The sequence below is a fragment of the Corvus moneduloides genome, chromosome 1, assembly GCF_009650955.1.
Source record: "Corvus moneduloides isolate bCorMon1 chromosome 1, bCorMon1.pri, whole genome shotgun sequence".
NCBI lineage: Eukaryota > Metazoa > Chordata > Aves > Passeriformes > Corvidae > Corvus > Corvus moneduloides.
The window spans coordinates 21,455,880-21,471,975 of NC_045476.1; the positions used below are offsets into that span (position 1 = coordinate 21,455,880).

At 39.3% G+C, this 16,096-nt stretch overlaps 1 protein-coding gene across 1 annotated transcript in view; it reads left to right on the forward strand.

Moving 5' to 3' along the window:
- Window positions 1–16,096, forward strand: part of NEBL (nebulette) — a 256,681-nt gene that overhangs the window by 56,936 nt on the left and 183,649 nt on the right. The window lies entirely within an intron of this gene.

Consider the following 16,096-nt stretch of genomic DNA (forward strand, 5'->3'; position numbering starts at 1 on the left):
AGAGACCTGCTTGTACTTTGAGCACATTTCATGCTATATTTCTAAAAGACCATCCTGTCCTCTTTTCTTTGGGACAGAGAGAGCAATGTGGAGTTTCTGTTTGTCTAGCATGGTTGACCCATTTCCCCTCTCTTTCTCTCACTGTCAGCTGTTACAGTGATAATGGCAGACAAGAAAATAGTTTACGCCTTATTCTCCAGCTGCTCTCTTCCACTTCCCTCTATTACAAAACATTTTTGAGACTCTCCTTTTCTTCAGCCTTTTCCTCTTTCTTTTCCTGAGATACAACTGAGTACTTTATCACAGTGCTGTCTTTTCCCCATCAATATTTCCTTACATGCTCTCAAATCAGATGGTTCTGCCTTTCAGTGGAAGGTTAGTTTCCTAATCTAAGTGAAACCTGTCTTTTTAAAAATAGACAAAGATCAAATTGAACTGATCAGCTCAAATGAAAGAAAATGGAAAGTACGAACCTGCTTTAACTCAAAACCTATACTTAAGGCTAATATGGATTGGGTCACATTTAGCAAGAGTGTGTATCTCTGAGTTGCTTCTATTAACTGGATCCATGTTCTCAGACTCGCTGGAAAAATAAGTAGAAAAGTAATTGGTGGGACCTAAAGTTACAACATTGACCAAAGACAGGAGATAATGTTGCATTTGCTGTTCTAGCTGCGTATACAGGCTTAACATTTGAAATTGGATGAGTTTTTAAAAAATTTCTACTGCATCAGGTTGGTGTTTGTTTTTTTCGTATTTTTGTTTTGTTTTGTTTTAGCAGAGGCCAAGAAATACAAAGTTACAAAAATTTCCTCTTAATCTTGAAAGGCCTGTGATCCACATTCAAAGCACAGTATAACCAAAGAAGTCATTCAACTGAATGACTAGTTGTTTCAACTGGTCACCCTTTTAGTCTTTGAGTTATTGCATATTTCTAACATGTTGCCTTTTGCTTGCACCTTGGGTGTGTTATGGAGAGTAAATAAGGTGCTGTACAAATGTCTGATGTTTTAGGCTGTTAGACTTTGGTTCAATGAGGCCATAATCTACAAGCGGAATGGCAGTGAAGTCTTATAAGGCATTCCCATCCTTAAGCCAAGTTAACTGTTAGCAGGATAGAAAGCTTTGCATGGCTGCAAAGCTATACTATGTTCCCACTGAAGCGTTTCTCAGAGCTATTTGGAACTCTGTTGTGGTCACATACTGCACAGTCCACTTTCATGTGCTGACCCAATTGTTTGCTGTCTTTCTGTTCCGGTGACAGCCCCTGCTGCTTGTGTGCATCAAGACCAGCTGCTGCTTAGCCAGGGTAACCTTTGCTTCCTTCAAAGGCAATTGTGGCTTGGGTGCTTTCGGGGTGATGGGAGTCTCAGTGGAGTATTTTGTAATAGATGTGTGTGCATGTGTTTAACACTGCAGCAAGGTAGAAAGGAATGTGCTATGAACAAGGATGAGGTAGGTTATTCAGTATAAGAGTAACAGTGACATGTGAGAATATTTAGTTATTATGCCCTGGGAAAACAGAAAAAATGGCCATCACCTCGTAAAGGATGTTGTAAATTTTTCCTGTATGCCGTGTCTTGTGCTCAGTCCAGGTCTTTACTGGCCCATTTCTGTGCACTGACAAGATTCCTGCTGAGGGCTACTGAGCTGCAGCATGATGCAGGAGTACTCTAGCATATTTACTGAACTTGTTTCTCATTATACCAAATCTATTCTGTTCAACTTCACTTTATCCATGAGGTTTGAAGCACATGCTTATACATGTGATTCATGTATAAATACATACCTGGATAAATTCTCACTGCTTACCTCATGTCATGACAACTGAGGTGTTGGCATCTCCTAACTTCTGCACCCAGGTCCTCGTGCCCACCCTGGTTGTTGCATATCTGTCTTTGACTTTATTGAAGCTCAGGGGAAACCCAGCTGAGGGCTGCTGCACTGGCACAGTACATTTCCTATTCTGATACCTATTTCCTTTTCTAGTGTGCAAGCAGGTGCACTATCTTCACATAGTTCGAGAAGAAAATGAGACTCAGATTTTACCGAGGATCTAAAGTTCTGATGGGCACGCACCCCACTATCCTCAATGTAAAAGCAATCCCAATTCAAAGATGTCTCTACAGAACCTTAGAAATGTGAGTGGTTGCTATCTTAGGATCATATTATAATTCAGACTGAAGGAACCTCAGGAGGTCCTGCTAAAAAGAGAGTCAGCTGTGACCATTCAAATCTTGAAAATGTCCAACAATGGAGCCTGTGTAACTTCTTTAGGTAATCTTTTTCTACTAGTTGACTGTTTTCATGGTAGAAGAGTTTCTTCTTATATCCAGCCTGACCCCCTCTTTTTTCAATTTATGCTCCTTGTCTATTGTGTTCCCACAAGGCACCACTGTGAAAAGCCTGGCTCCCTATACTTGATACTCTTTGCAGAATTTCTCTTTCTTTCTTTTCCAACTTCTTACAAGTGTTGGAAGGTTGCTGTTAGGTTGCTTCAAAGCCTCTTCCCTGGGCTGAACAAGCTGTGATTCCTTAGCCTGTTCTCACAGGGCAAGACTTCATCCAGCTGACCATCTTGGTAGCCCTCATTGATCTTGCTCCGGTTTATTGATCTTTCTGGTATTGCAAGCCCAGTGCTGGATGCAGGATTGTAGATGTAGTCTAATGAATGCTAGACAGAGGGGAGTAACTGCTTCCCTCAATCTGCTAGCTGTGTTCCTGTTCATGCAGCCCAGGCATCCTCCTGTGTAAAGGGAAGCTCTGTTGCCCACGCGGGGCAAGAGCAGAGAGAGGCTTAAAGCTATCTAACATAACAAGGATGTTTTAAACTGCAGCTTGCATTGTCATGTGAGTAGCAGGAGGCAGATGGTGGAGCCTTCTCTAGTAGCAATCAGTATGTCACCATGGTGTGCCTCTTACAGGCTCCAACTGTTTTCCGGCTGGTGGTGGAGTCACCTCTGATGGGACATATGCAAGGCTATTGTATGCAGCACCACATAGAGAGAACTGTACACTGAAGGCCCTTTGTGCAAGAATTATTGGTGGAAACAGAACCCTTTTCTGGCATATCAGAGTCCTTGCTCATTTGTTGCTTCCTTACCAACATTTTCAGCCAAGAAGCAACAGGAAGAATTTTAAGGGTAGAGATTTGAGACGAGGTCAACAACAAAAGAAAGGGACAAGAAGTGAAATGCACTGAGACTGTGAGTTTTGTTTCCCTGGCCAGTTGCAGTGCTGGCCATTGGAAAGACACTGCCTTCATCCCACTACTGGTTTTACTTTGATTATGAACATTTGCAGCTGTCCTTTCCTCATTTACCTTACGTAGCAACTGCTGGCTTTGGGGAGAAAAAAAGCTGCCTGATTTGTGTATGAGAGTTCTCAGTAGCAGGCAATTTACCATTAAGGTAAATAATAATAGTGACAAGAAACTAATGACCATAACAGAATTTGAGTGTTTAAATATTAAACATGTATGTCTTTTGCTTTCTCATTTAATCCACTAATAGAAAAATAGAGTCAAATAGGGCAAGTCAAGGGAGGTGATCTTTTACCTCTGCTCAGCCCTGGTGGGGATCTGGGGTGTAGTACTGAGACATACTGGAGTGAAGCAAAGGGCCACATAGATGAACTTGAGGTTGACTTTCCAGTGTGAGAGTGATTGAACACTTGACACAGGTTGCCCAGGGTGGGTCTGTCCTTGGAGATACTCAGAAGAGGACTGGGCATGGTCGCAAGCAAACCTGCTCTAGTTGTCTGTGCTTTGGCAATTTTCAGAGGTCACTTCTGGCCTCAGCTCTTCTGTGGTTCTGTGATTTAGAAATAAGGAGGCAAGAAGGTTTAGGAAAGCCACATGGAAAACTCATGTTGTTAAAATGTTGGAGCAGAAGTTGCTGAAGTTTCTTCCTGGAGAGCAGAAGGGATGGGAGTCCAGTGGTATAGGAACTCCAGCTCAGACTCCTTTGTCTCATCTGTATTAACAAATTAGAGATATGTATGAAACTCATGGTTAAATTGCTAAAATGCTGACAGGCACAATAACTTTAGCCTGTGCTTGACCTCTCTCCCAGCTGGTTCCTAGGTATGGCTCTGTTCGCAGACAAGCCAATTTCTGCTCTACTCAGGCAGTCTGGATGTGGTAACCCTGTTTTGGACAGTAGGAGAGTTCAGCAGTAGTATGTGGGCTGCTCTACGGCAGTCAGCCTCACTACCAGAGAGTGTTGCTAGATGTTTTTAATTTGCTAGCACAGATGTAGTGTTAAAGTCTAAGTGCCTGGAACCATTGTTAGCAACCCGAAGAAATGTCTTTTGCGACAGCTCTAGCTCCTGTGCTTTTAGGCTTGTGGATCTACTGGATTTTCAGGGCAGGACCTCATCAATCTTTTATAACTGATAGGGAGCCATGAGACTAGACACTGTGTCTGAGGCAGAAACTCCCAGAGACTGAGGTCCAAGTATCAGAATGTCTTGGGGTGACTTTATGATGTGTATCCCCTATCGCTGCCCTATGCCCAGAAGTTAATTTTGTGCCTTTCTATGCCTTCAAACTGAGCCTGAGTGGGGGGAAAGGGAAAAAAAAACTTTTTCAATTTATTAAAAATTCAAGAACCTTAAAAGACACAAGAAGACATTAACAGGCATATTAAAAGACTGGGGGGGAAAAAAAGAGTTTAAAAGACATAAAAGTGTTTGCATGGAGAAGGTATATATTTTAAATGCTGAACAACAAAAATAGCTAAGCTCTGTTGTTCCATTTTATTTCTTATTAAAGCAGAAATTAAACAGCTCTGCTGACAGTAATCCCTATACCTATTCTTTGTAATATATCCAACTTCTCATCAAAATAGAACATTTAGTCTTTCTTGGGCAATGCACAACTTGTGTATTTTTAACTTTGACAAAACCAGGTTAATTCAGTATGCCCTCAAACTTTCTTTTCTTCCCACTTCCCCCCCCCCTCCCCCGCCAATATCCTTTTACTCCATGGAATGTCTGTCTTGTGAAGATAGTTTGTTTCATCAGGTACTTATCGTGGGCTCCACCATAGCCTTTCACCTTTTGGATTTCAGTGGAACTGGGGATGTTCACTGAGTCTTCAGTGTGGGCAACTGTCATTCCGATATTTTAGTTTCCACTTGAAAAACATGCTTAGCAAACTTGGACTATGGTATGCAGAGATCTTTCTTTGCTTTTGTTGACCACTGCAGTGCTCCACAGATACCTTAGCTTTCTCAAGTGATGTCGTCCTATTCTTGAGTAGAGTAGAAGTGACAATGCTCGACACCTTGGATATCTGGGTTTTGATGAAAAGGCAGAGAGAGCTCTGTCAGTCAGAGGCTCATGTGTGCTGGTGCAGGAGGACAGACAGATGAAGGGGCCTGGCACAACTGAGCTCTTTTACAGACTTGAGCAATGTGTTTGAAGATTTAAATCTGTTCTGAGTTTTTGCCGTTTTAAGCAGATGCTTAAGAGTTGCTTTAAGCATTTGGAAATGCTCTCATTTGAATATTGAAAGTGTTTTTATTTTGTGCATTTGTTCTTGTGTTGAAAGCTATTTATGGAAGGAACTCTATGCTCCTGTCTGGTAGTATACTTCCACCAGAGTGTAAATATCCATATGAAGCCCCCAGGAGTAATCTTAGTACAGGCAAGGAAATATAATTACATACCCAAGAGACATTTGCAGCACAGTTCCGTTTTGACAAAAGACTTATGGCTTGCTCAGCTTTAAAATACTGGGGTTTTTTTCTGAAATATTCAGAAAATACAGTTTTTGGAATCTAAAATATCTTTTTAGTGTAAATTTCAACAGGCTTGTAGAGGAAACGATGTGCTTTACCAGTGATTTCATGTGACTTGGCTGGCAGTCAGGGATTGTTAGTCACTGAACTGCTTCAGAGGCTCCAGGCTTCTTCCTCACTGAGTTGCAAGAAACTGGTGGAAGTATACCTTTCATTTCTATGAAGAGACAGGGTTGGCAGGATCATTGTGTGCATAGATTATTAGTAAATCTGTAGGAAACAAAAATAATCTAACTCTCAATGGAAAGCTTAGTGATTCTGTGGAAATTGAATTAAAGTTGCTTGTAAATAATGAAGTAACTAATTGATGTATTCTTAATTCATTTTTATAAAATGAATTATGATAATTCACTATATAATTATAATTATGTTTGCATGTGTGAAAGGCTTTATTAGTAATAATCTGTGTGTAGTTGTAACAAAACTTGGTGACAAAGTCACTAGGACTGTAGTGAAATAGCATTTTTTTGACAAAAAGGGTTTTTTTGTCAAAATGTAATTTACCAGCTGAAATATATTCCACCAGTTTAAAGGAATCTCTGTGGTCTTGAAACCTTGATTTATTGACTTGTTAAGATGATAGTTTAATGATTTTAGTGTCTGTTATTCTAGCAAAGATGTGGCACTGATCATGCACTGACAGGATAAATAATAGTTTCTCAAACATAAGACCAGTTTTAGGTGTTCACATGCAAGCTTCAGTCGTGAAGGTATTTCCTGCAATTGTGAGCTTTAATATAGCAGCTAAAAATAGTTTGCTTTGCATTTTCTGTCATCTCTGTTTATCTGTTACTCAAAGGCACATATTCAGTTTTATTCTGAATGGATTCAGTTGCCCTCTGAGGGCTCTGGCCATGGAGGATGTAGCTGATGGGTTTGCAGAAATATCATAATAGGTCTAGAAGGGGCTCAGACAGTGACACCTGACAGATCTGTGGCCGCAGCATTTAGGAATAAGAAGGAGAGTTAGGAGATATTTCACTGTCTTTTTTTTTTTTCATGGTTACGAATACCTTCCCAGGTCTTCTGTGTTCCTGTGGTGTAAATGCTATTTAATGACTAAGCTGTGTGATCTGAAGCATGAGCTTTCTCTTTCATCTTACACATATCACGTCTTTTCAGTATTAGTTCAGTGGCTTCCTTTCTTCTCCATCTATCCCACAATTCACCTTTTTGCATTTGATCTGGCAGTATGATAGCATATCTGCTCTGACATACTGAATTTTTACATACCTCATGGAAATAGCTTTTTCTCTGCATTTTTCTGTAGTTAAAGTACTTGGTTTATGCTTTGGGCAGGCTATTTCTGTAAATTGGCTTAGGAATTGCTTGCATTCCTCTTATATGTGATTTTGTTTGTGCCTGTTTTACATCCTAAAGCATTAATTTGTTAGGATGTCAGCAGCCATTCATCAGCTGTTCTCTTCTATCCAAGTGGGGAGATGGAAAACATTTTTTTGCCTTTTGACCTGAAGTTTTTGAGGGGCAGATCTTCAGTCTGAAAAAATGAAAAGCTCAGGAGATGTTACCAAGTTCTGCTTGTTTGCAGAGAAGTTGTGGATGCCCTGTCCGTGGAAGTGTTCAAGGCCAGGTTGTGGCCTTGGGCAACCTGATCTAATGAGTGGCATTCCTGACCATGTCAGTGGGGTTGGACTAGATGATCTTTATGGTCCCTTCCAGCCCAAGCCTTTCCATGATTTTATGGTTCTATGGTTTTAATAACTTTCTCTGTGAAGACTTGTGGAAACCATTTGGATGACATCCAGTGCAGTTGCTTCAGTCTCTGGAACAGTATTTGGGTGGAATTTAGGGTCTGTGTCCAAGAAAGCGATGAGAAAGCCCATGCTCTATGAATGACATAAAGCTTATTCATTTGCCTGAGTCTTTAATTGAAAATAGTAAGAGCTGTGACAGAAACCCCTGTACTATAACAGGAAGATAACATGGTAGTATTGTTTCAAGCAGGGAGAAAAGAGAGAAACCAAAGAAGAGAGAGGACAGTCTTTGTAACAATAATGATGGAGCATTTAATTAGCAATGGCAACTGCACCTGGTTCTAGTAAAAATAATTAACAGTCCATGAGGAGCTGAGAGCATAATGTATACAGAAATTCTGTAGGTGTTGGCAGGGTATTAGTGAAAATGTGACGTGGTTGTTGCTTTGTCATGATAAATGCATAAAAAGGAATCTGTGATTTGATTGAATTACACAGGCTTTAGAATTTGGAGCTTACAGACCAGATCTTCTGTGACATACGACATCCTACACCACATCGTGAGGGGCCTGTGATGTCTTATGTAGAACTGTATTAAATTAAATTGGTAATACATTGACTTTTGCTGAGGATTTACATTAAAAATTACAGTGTTTGCTTTTGCACCCTTGTACCCTTTCAGCAGAGTAAGCCAAAGCAGTCTCTACTGAGAGTATTCTTAATTTCTGAGCAAAAGCTAGATGTATAATTTAGTAATTTTTTATAGGCAAATGTGCTGTAATATGAAATTGTTTTACACTATACTAGTATAAACTATCTTTTATAAACTAAATAAATAAACTTTTTTCTATTAATATGAATTCTGTAGAAATGGATACATTAAAGGAGAGAGAGACATTTTATAAAGCTGCACAGTTAACATAGCTGCTTAGAATTTACAGTATGTGAATAAGCAAATAGTAAAACTTTCACCGGACAAAAAAGCAGCTTTTCCTTTTTTTACCTTTAGCACATACGTAAACATAATTCTGTTTAATGTACTTTTTTTTTTACTCCAGCTTGGAGTTGCTGATGATGGCACCATTTTAGGGGACAAATGCTTAACACACTTTACAGTTAAACAGGTAGCAATATGAAGGCATTGAAGATGAATTGTTTCCACCTTCCTTCTGGTCTCCTCTCCCAATTCTTAATAGAGTCCAAATTACTTTAATTGCAGTATCTGAGGTCTGCTTCCATAGTTTGTTGCAGAAATGGTCCCTCTGAAGGGACTAGGATGGAGTTGGCTGAGCTCTCCAGGATGACACCCATAGCTCTGAAGGAGTTCAGTCAGTTATGACTCCAGCTTTGACAGACTGATGACTTGGCAGATGCCTTTTGGCTTTTAGGGGTATTAGATCTGCCACTCCCTTGATAGCCATCTAAATAGTTTTTGCAAGGTCAAGAAAACTTAGGATGTCTTTCTAGCACTTATTTCTCTTTGCTCTTACAGATGGCTTTTTACTGTCCCTGTGGTCCTATTTGCCATGTCTTGTATGACAGCTTTGGAATTCAGAAGCACCAATGAATTGTCCAATGAAGGTTGGCTTTACAGCTTTGCTAAAGAAATGAGGAAAAGCATAAAGATTAAAAGCTAGTAAACTTACACAGAAGAGTTAAGAAATAGAAAAAATGGAAGCTAGGAACTAATACATATTTAGTTTCCCAGGTTTTGGCTTATACCTTCAGTTTTAGGAGAGCGCAACAGCTGGACTCCAGTTTCATTACTGCTGGGATCTAGTGCTATATGGCCTCATAGGTTTTGAATGAATGAATGCATGAATAAGAATTTCAGATTTTTGTAGCAAGTATTCTTTCAGTCAATAGTTCCTTGGAAGAGGAAGGCTTAATGCAAGCAGTTGAGCAATAGATAATCACTTGTTCTTGATTTCTGATGTCATTGTCATAGATTTTTGGGATTAAAAATTTTACAATGAGACTTCTACCTTGTGTTGTATTTCTTGCACTTGAAAAGCTGGCAGAGAAGAAAGCATTATTAGGATAGATTCAAGTTTTATTTCTCTTTTGGTTGTGGCTGGTATTGTATCTGAAAGCTGTCTATTTAGATGTCCATTTAGATGCCGTGTTTAAATCCCCATACTGAGTGCTACCAAACGGGAGCAATTACACTTTTGTAATTCAGTGTCGTGCTGCTTGAGATACTGATATATTGAGTGTAGAATAAACAATAAGAAAATTTACAAATTTTGTAAGAAAATTTGCCATTGCTGTATGCATGAATCTTTCTGACATCCTCTTTCTGACATCCTTAAAGGGGACAGCAAGATGATGTTGGTGAAAAAACAGCCCATAGGAACTCCGGGTCATACTGTGTGTTTCTTTACTCTGCTAGATCAGCTGCTGTAAATTGACAAATTAGTTAGTGAGAAACTCAGCTTCAGTCTGCATTTTTCCTTATCATACTCAATGTCCTTTTGTCTCCTGGATATTTTGAAAGAAGTAATAATCACAGTATCTGGAAGAAAATAATTTGGAAATATTGGAATCATCAACCTTTTGTTGTGCCACTGGTGATTACAGAGTTTTCTTAAACTTCTGTGGCCTTTTCTCTGTCTAGGTGATGTATAAGCCTGGGTGAGCTCTGGGTGAGCACTGGGTCATGTCCTGGGAGCAGTCTAGCAGTGGCAAATGTTAAGATATATGTACGTCTTCAGCAGATTTTGCTGTTGCAGTCAGATTTTTGTTTATTTTGTTTTGCCACAGTTGCCTCCTCTCAAGTTTCCCTGAACTTTCTGTGCATCTTTTGTCTATCCTTCTCCAGCAGTGGTTCTCACTTTTTGATCTATTGTCAATACCTACTAGTGTGCTGCCAATAGATTTCTACACAGCTCCAGGCTACCCTGTAGTTCTTGGTGTGCTACTGATTAATTTTCTTTCCCCAAGTACTGGAATCCCATAGCTGAGGAATAGGTAAATTATTGAAAGGGTGAATGCCTGGCTCCACTAAAAATTCTAGCAGTTCTGCTTTTGACATCCATGGTGCTTGGATTTTACAGTTTTCGATCTTTTTGATCTTTTTGCTGAATCTGGATGCTACTTGGCTGAGATCTGTATTATAACAATTCTTAGTATTATACGATAAGATATGAACTGTGTCCTCCTCCTGCTGTATTTTTTCAAATCTTTAAAATGAAAATGTTTTGACCTGAATTTCTCAAGAAGCAAGACTTGCCTGTCTCCTTAACAATGTATCTTTCTATGTATAATATCAAGTTGCAAAAGAGAGATAAAGGAAAAATATAAGAAATGGGGAAAAAGCTAATATCACCTAAGAGCTGTTGTTTCCAGTTAATAGTTCATTTTTTTCAGCCTCTAACAGAGAACAGTAAGGCACTAACCTGTGTCTTGGGGCCAGATACAGTCAGAATATTTAATGGGGTCCCTAACCTTAGATTTTGAAGGGAGCCCCAGATATGGGTTTCTGTAGCTGTGTATCAAGCGCCAGTCCAATAGCGGAATGCACGATGTGCAACATGTGCCTGGTTTTATGTGATATGTGGCCTTTCACTCACTCCAGGAGCAAGGGTGTTGTGGCTTACCCCAAGATGCAAGTGGAATATCCTTACTTTTTAAAATTGATTTTATTGCTTGCTAAATCTCCTGCAAAGCAATACAAGCTCATCTTTCTAGGGGATTTTTCTCATAAAAAGGAACTTGCATTTAGCTAGCATATCGGAGGAACTTTCTTTGTTACTTCAAGTAAGAAGTACAGATACAGAAATTGAATATTTGAAAAAGTAAGTTCCTTGCAAAACAGAAGGCAAATATTGAAAAATGTTTTCCCAAGCAAGCTAATTGCAGCCAGAGCTCTTCATACAGAGGGGTAGATTCAGGTAGACAAAGAGAACACCACGTTCCGAGTAATTTCTGGAGAATTGTGATATATTTCTTGTTCACTTCATTGCCCAAGTGCTGGCATACCAAGGCTGTATTATCCACTAGTTACATTATTCCTAACACAAAAGCCTTTATAATTGCATGCAAATAAGTGATCTTGCACAGAAAGCTCAAAACGAAAGAGAAAACCCAGAGAAATCCCTCCTGGAGCTTCAGAGCAGCAAGTGCAACTGAGCACGAATTTCAAATCAAGTAGTCAGCTGTGGGCAAGATTTCCCTCCTGCTGGTTCTTTCTCTACTGTTGTGGATCTTACATGTCTTTCTGTGAATGACACGGTTTCAAGGTAAGGAGATGAAAGCAGTCCTGTGCCTCTTCAAACTGCCAGTTTAAACACTCCCTAGCTGAGCACAGCTTAATATCTTGTCACCTTTATCCTGGAAAAATTATTTCGTCTTGTGTCTGCTATATGAGACTTAATTGGAAATCTGTGTTTCTTCTCTCTGTTTTTGTGCTGTTTGTTGATGTGGGCTCAGATCACATTTACCAGATTGGGCCCTTGCAGGTCTAATATGGAGCTTCCCTACCTGTCCATCATTTGTGAGCTTGGGTTGCATCCAGACTGCTACATCATTATTCACTGTTTAGTTTCAATTTACAATTTTTGCATACACTGGACTGAAGTGCTAGTTTTAAAAGGCTAACTAGTTTTCATAGTTTTCTATAATTCTTGTAAGATTGGATTAATTTTCTTATGTTGTCTTACAGGTTTATTTTGTTCAACTCTGCATTAGTGCAACTGAAAATAAGTGATTTTTTTTTCCTTGTTCTTTTAAACCTCTTTATTTTTTAGAGTTTGCTTAAATTAGAAGAAGAGTTATTTCGGACAAAACTTAGGAGAGGACAGATATCCTAATGTGACAGCCAGTGATGGCAATTGGTATTATGAAAAGATGTGATGGAGCTGACTCTCTGCTTGGGACAATAATTTTGATTTGTGTATTTTGTACCTGTTCTCTGATTAAAAGATATCAGAAATTTAATGTTGCGGGCAAATAGGAATAGGCATTTTAGGGGAGACGTAACTCAATAGAAATCTAGTCACTCTGACAAGGGTTATAATTCTGTAACTGAACAGTAAGAGTTAATTTACAGTTAGAAAACACACACAAATCTCTTAATAATTTGTAAATGTTGATTAAGTCAGAGTGAGATATGAAGAAGGTAATTTCAGTAGATGCTTGAATTTATCTCCATCTTTGAATCTGACCTCTTACAAAAGAGACAAAGCTGAATCTTCATCCCATTCTCTCTCAGAACATTTTTCTTTCCTTTTGTTAGTTTAAGAGCATGAAAAAGCTGATGAAAACTTTATAGCTAAAATAGTATTTGGAAAAATTTTTATGTTTAGTCATTGGAAAAGCTAGGTAACTTTCAGGTACTTTCCTGAGTTCTCAGAGGCTTTACTGATCCTGTTTCCAAACACCGAAAAGTGAAGGAGTTTCCTCATAAGCAGCAAGAGATTGAGTTGTGGTTTGGTTTATTAATCAAGCTGTGCAGCTGAGGCAGGCAATACAGTAACCCGCAGCAGAGACACCATACTGTGTATCCTGATTTGTTCTGGAACTTCTTGTATAGATCTTTATACACGATTAATCCTAATAGCATTAGTGTGGTAAGACATATTGCTGAGTAGACTTAGACGACTAACAAAGACTTAAAACAAACAAAAAAATCCTTTGGACATTGCTGTTAAATAGCTGACATGAGATCAATCTCTTTAACCAATTCCTGGCTCTTTCTCAGACATCATCTTGGACAAAAGGGAAACTCAGCAACGGATTACCGGGGACCACTGTCAGCCTTTTGAACTAAAAGCTGTTGCCATCCAGTGACTTATCCTTATTCAGAACATTTTGATGAAATGTGGTATAGCTCTAATGTGATAGTTAAAAAAGCAGATTAGTGAATTTTAACACTTGTGTTTCAGCCTTCTATTTCAGACAAAAATATTGAATGGTATGGTGTATCTTAGTTTTCACATAATTTGATGTCTTAAATACTGGTAATTATCCTGAAGACATGCTATCAGTAAGCTTAAAACAAACGTGGAAAGCTGAAGATAGGATTTAAATTTAACACTAGTCTTTTTAATGCATTTGAGGCAAGAATTTCCATAAATTAGAAGGGATGTATCTAAACCCATGTCTTTCTGGTTTGGAATACCATGTGAGTGGTTTCATAAATCAGCTGCAGTTAAAATGACAACCCATAGTAGAATGCACTGCTAATTTAATTTTGCTAAATGATTCTTATTTTAATCACTGTAATACATTTTGATAAATGGTTTAGGTGATCAGTTTAAAAACCAATTTAAATTTCAGCAGTTTTGTTTACTTGTCATGTGTATTGTTTTCTTTCATGGTCAGGTGTAAATACTTTTCATTGGTAAAATCAGTTTACATAGTATTTTCAAGCATATTAAAGCACTGCTTCTTCAAGACTAGGGATACCTATTTTACTTGAAGTATGGAGCTAGTGCTTCTAAAATTATTTATCTTAGATACATTGGTTCTCAAGTGGTTTGCTTGGAATGTTGAAATACCTTTGAGCTTCTGAATTCTCATTGTGGAAGAAAGCATTTATTTTGCAAATGATCAGAAGTAAGAGCTGGTGAATGATAGGGACAAGGTGTATGTTTTTATGCTTCAGAATAGAGAGGTTTAATTTGAGAACCTGGGTTTGCAGTTCTCTGCTGCTGTTGCTAACAGGGTCCTTGGGGACTGTGGCTGAGACACTTGCCTCAGTGTTGTCTGCACAATTCCCTAGGGAACCAGGCCAAAAACCCTGGCTGAGCTGGCTCACACTCCGTGTTCTCCATGTTAAAAAGGATGAATACATGTGATTACTGGGATTATACTAGCAGGGTCATGGTATGTAACCATGGTGTAAAGCAGTGCAGTGAAAGTTTATGCTTTCAGCATTCAACATGTGCATAATGTAATATTTTAACTGCATGTATGGCAGGTGGTATTTTTTTAGGGACAGGGATTTTGTCATCTACAGGAGCTATCCATGGATATCTCATGGCTGCTATGTGGAAGGCTGCTATGCTTTAAGGTGTGAATTGTGCACCATTGCTGCAATCTTCCTTGGGCATCAGCAAGCCCTGGCTGTGAGGTGGCTTGTTGCCTTTCCCATCTGCTCATTGCTGCTTTCCAAAAAGGGCTTATGACCCTCCTTGTGGCCAGTCTGGCATTTGTTTTTGCCTCTATACAGAACAATGAAATGTGAGAGAGAAAAAAAAAGAAAAAAAGAGAAGCCCTTCTGGAATTATCTTCCTTGTCCCAAGATATTATACGATGCTGACACCATCTGCTTCATGCAAGACCTGGTGCTGTCTAGGCAAAGCCTAGTTCTGCCTCCCTGTGTGTTGCTGGAGCTGTGGCTGAGCCATTCTGCTGGCTGGCATTGTCTGGCTCTGAGGGGGGTGCTGGTGGCGGAGCCCCTGATTTGAAAACAAGTGAAGAGGCAACAGCGTATCCAGAACTTGGTGCTCCCTCTGGCTGAAGCTCCATCTTGGGTGGGACTTTGGGAGGGCTTGTCTGTAACTCCAAAAGAATGGTCTGAAGTGTGTCATGCCTAGAAATTTTGTTTTCTAGTTTTCGGTGACATGAGCTTTGTGAGACAAGTGGCTGACATAATGGGTGGGAGTGTGTCTCACCATAAACTTAGAGTAGCATCGTTTGCCCATCTGCTAGTACCCAGCCGGGGGTGGTTCTTACATTTCTGTGAGGAAATCTTGCTTTCATCAAGGTATTTAATTTTTTTGCTCTTTCTATGCAGTTATTAGCCCTTGGGAGCCTGAAATCCCTAGGTTGTCCTGTATTTCTCCTCTGTTCTCCTTGTGCAACGACACCATAAACAAGAGGTGGTTCCACAGCCTCTTGGTGCAGGAGTCTACTCCATTGTGCTATGGTGTAGAAGTCTGGCAAGGCAAGATGTCTTCTGATGGGGGGATCAGGCCTGGAGCAGTGGACTTTTGAAGTTCAGGCAGCATTTCTCATCAATTCTTGATTTTGCATTTCTGAGGAGGAAACATTCAGCTTTTGGCTAAAACCTGAAATCCTTCTTAATTTTTCATGCTTGTTTTATTTTTTCAGAGAAAAATAAATTATTTTTTTACTGAAACCATGTACTTCATGGAAATAGAACTTTTACACAGAAGACTTTCTAATGAAATACAATTTTGATAGAAAATATGTATAATCTTTGCACAACATGGAAATTTTATGATGAAGCCATAGCAACAACATACAGCTAGTTGCTGAAAGAACACACTAGAGATAGCCTGGAGTTTGACCATGGAAATGTTTAATACTGCATATCTTCCATCTTCAGACACTTACTGCTTACTCTCTGTGGACCTAATGCTGCAAATGTTATTTTGTCTGTAATCAAGCATGTTGTCTTGTATTCTGAAATGTTGGAGGCACAAATGGGGGAGCTGGCAGACATGGGGAAGCTGCGAATGGTAACTGACGTGAGTGCCTCACATGGTAGTAAGGTGACCATTTTTGTTTCAGACTGAAGATGATGGAAAGTAATTAGTAAGAATCAGTTTACTTGTAGTGTTAGTGGCTCATAATAATATATCTAGTTTGGGATGTGCTGTTTCATTT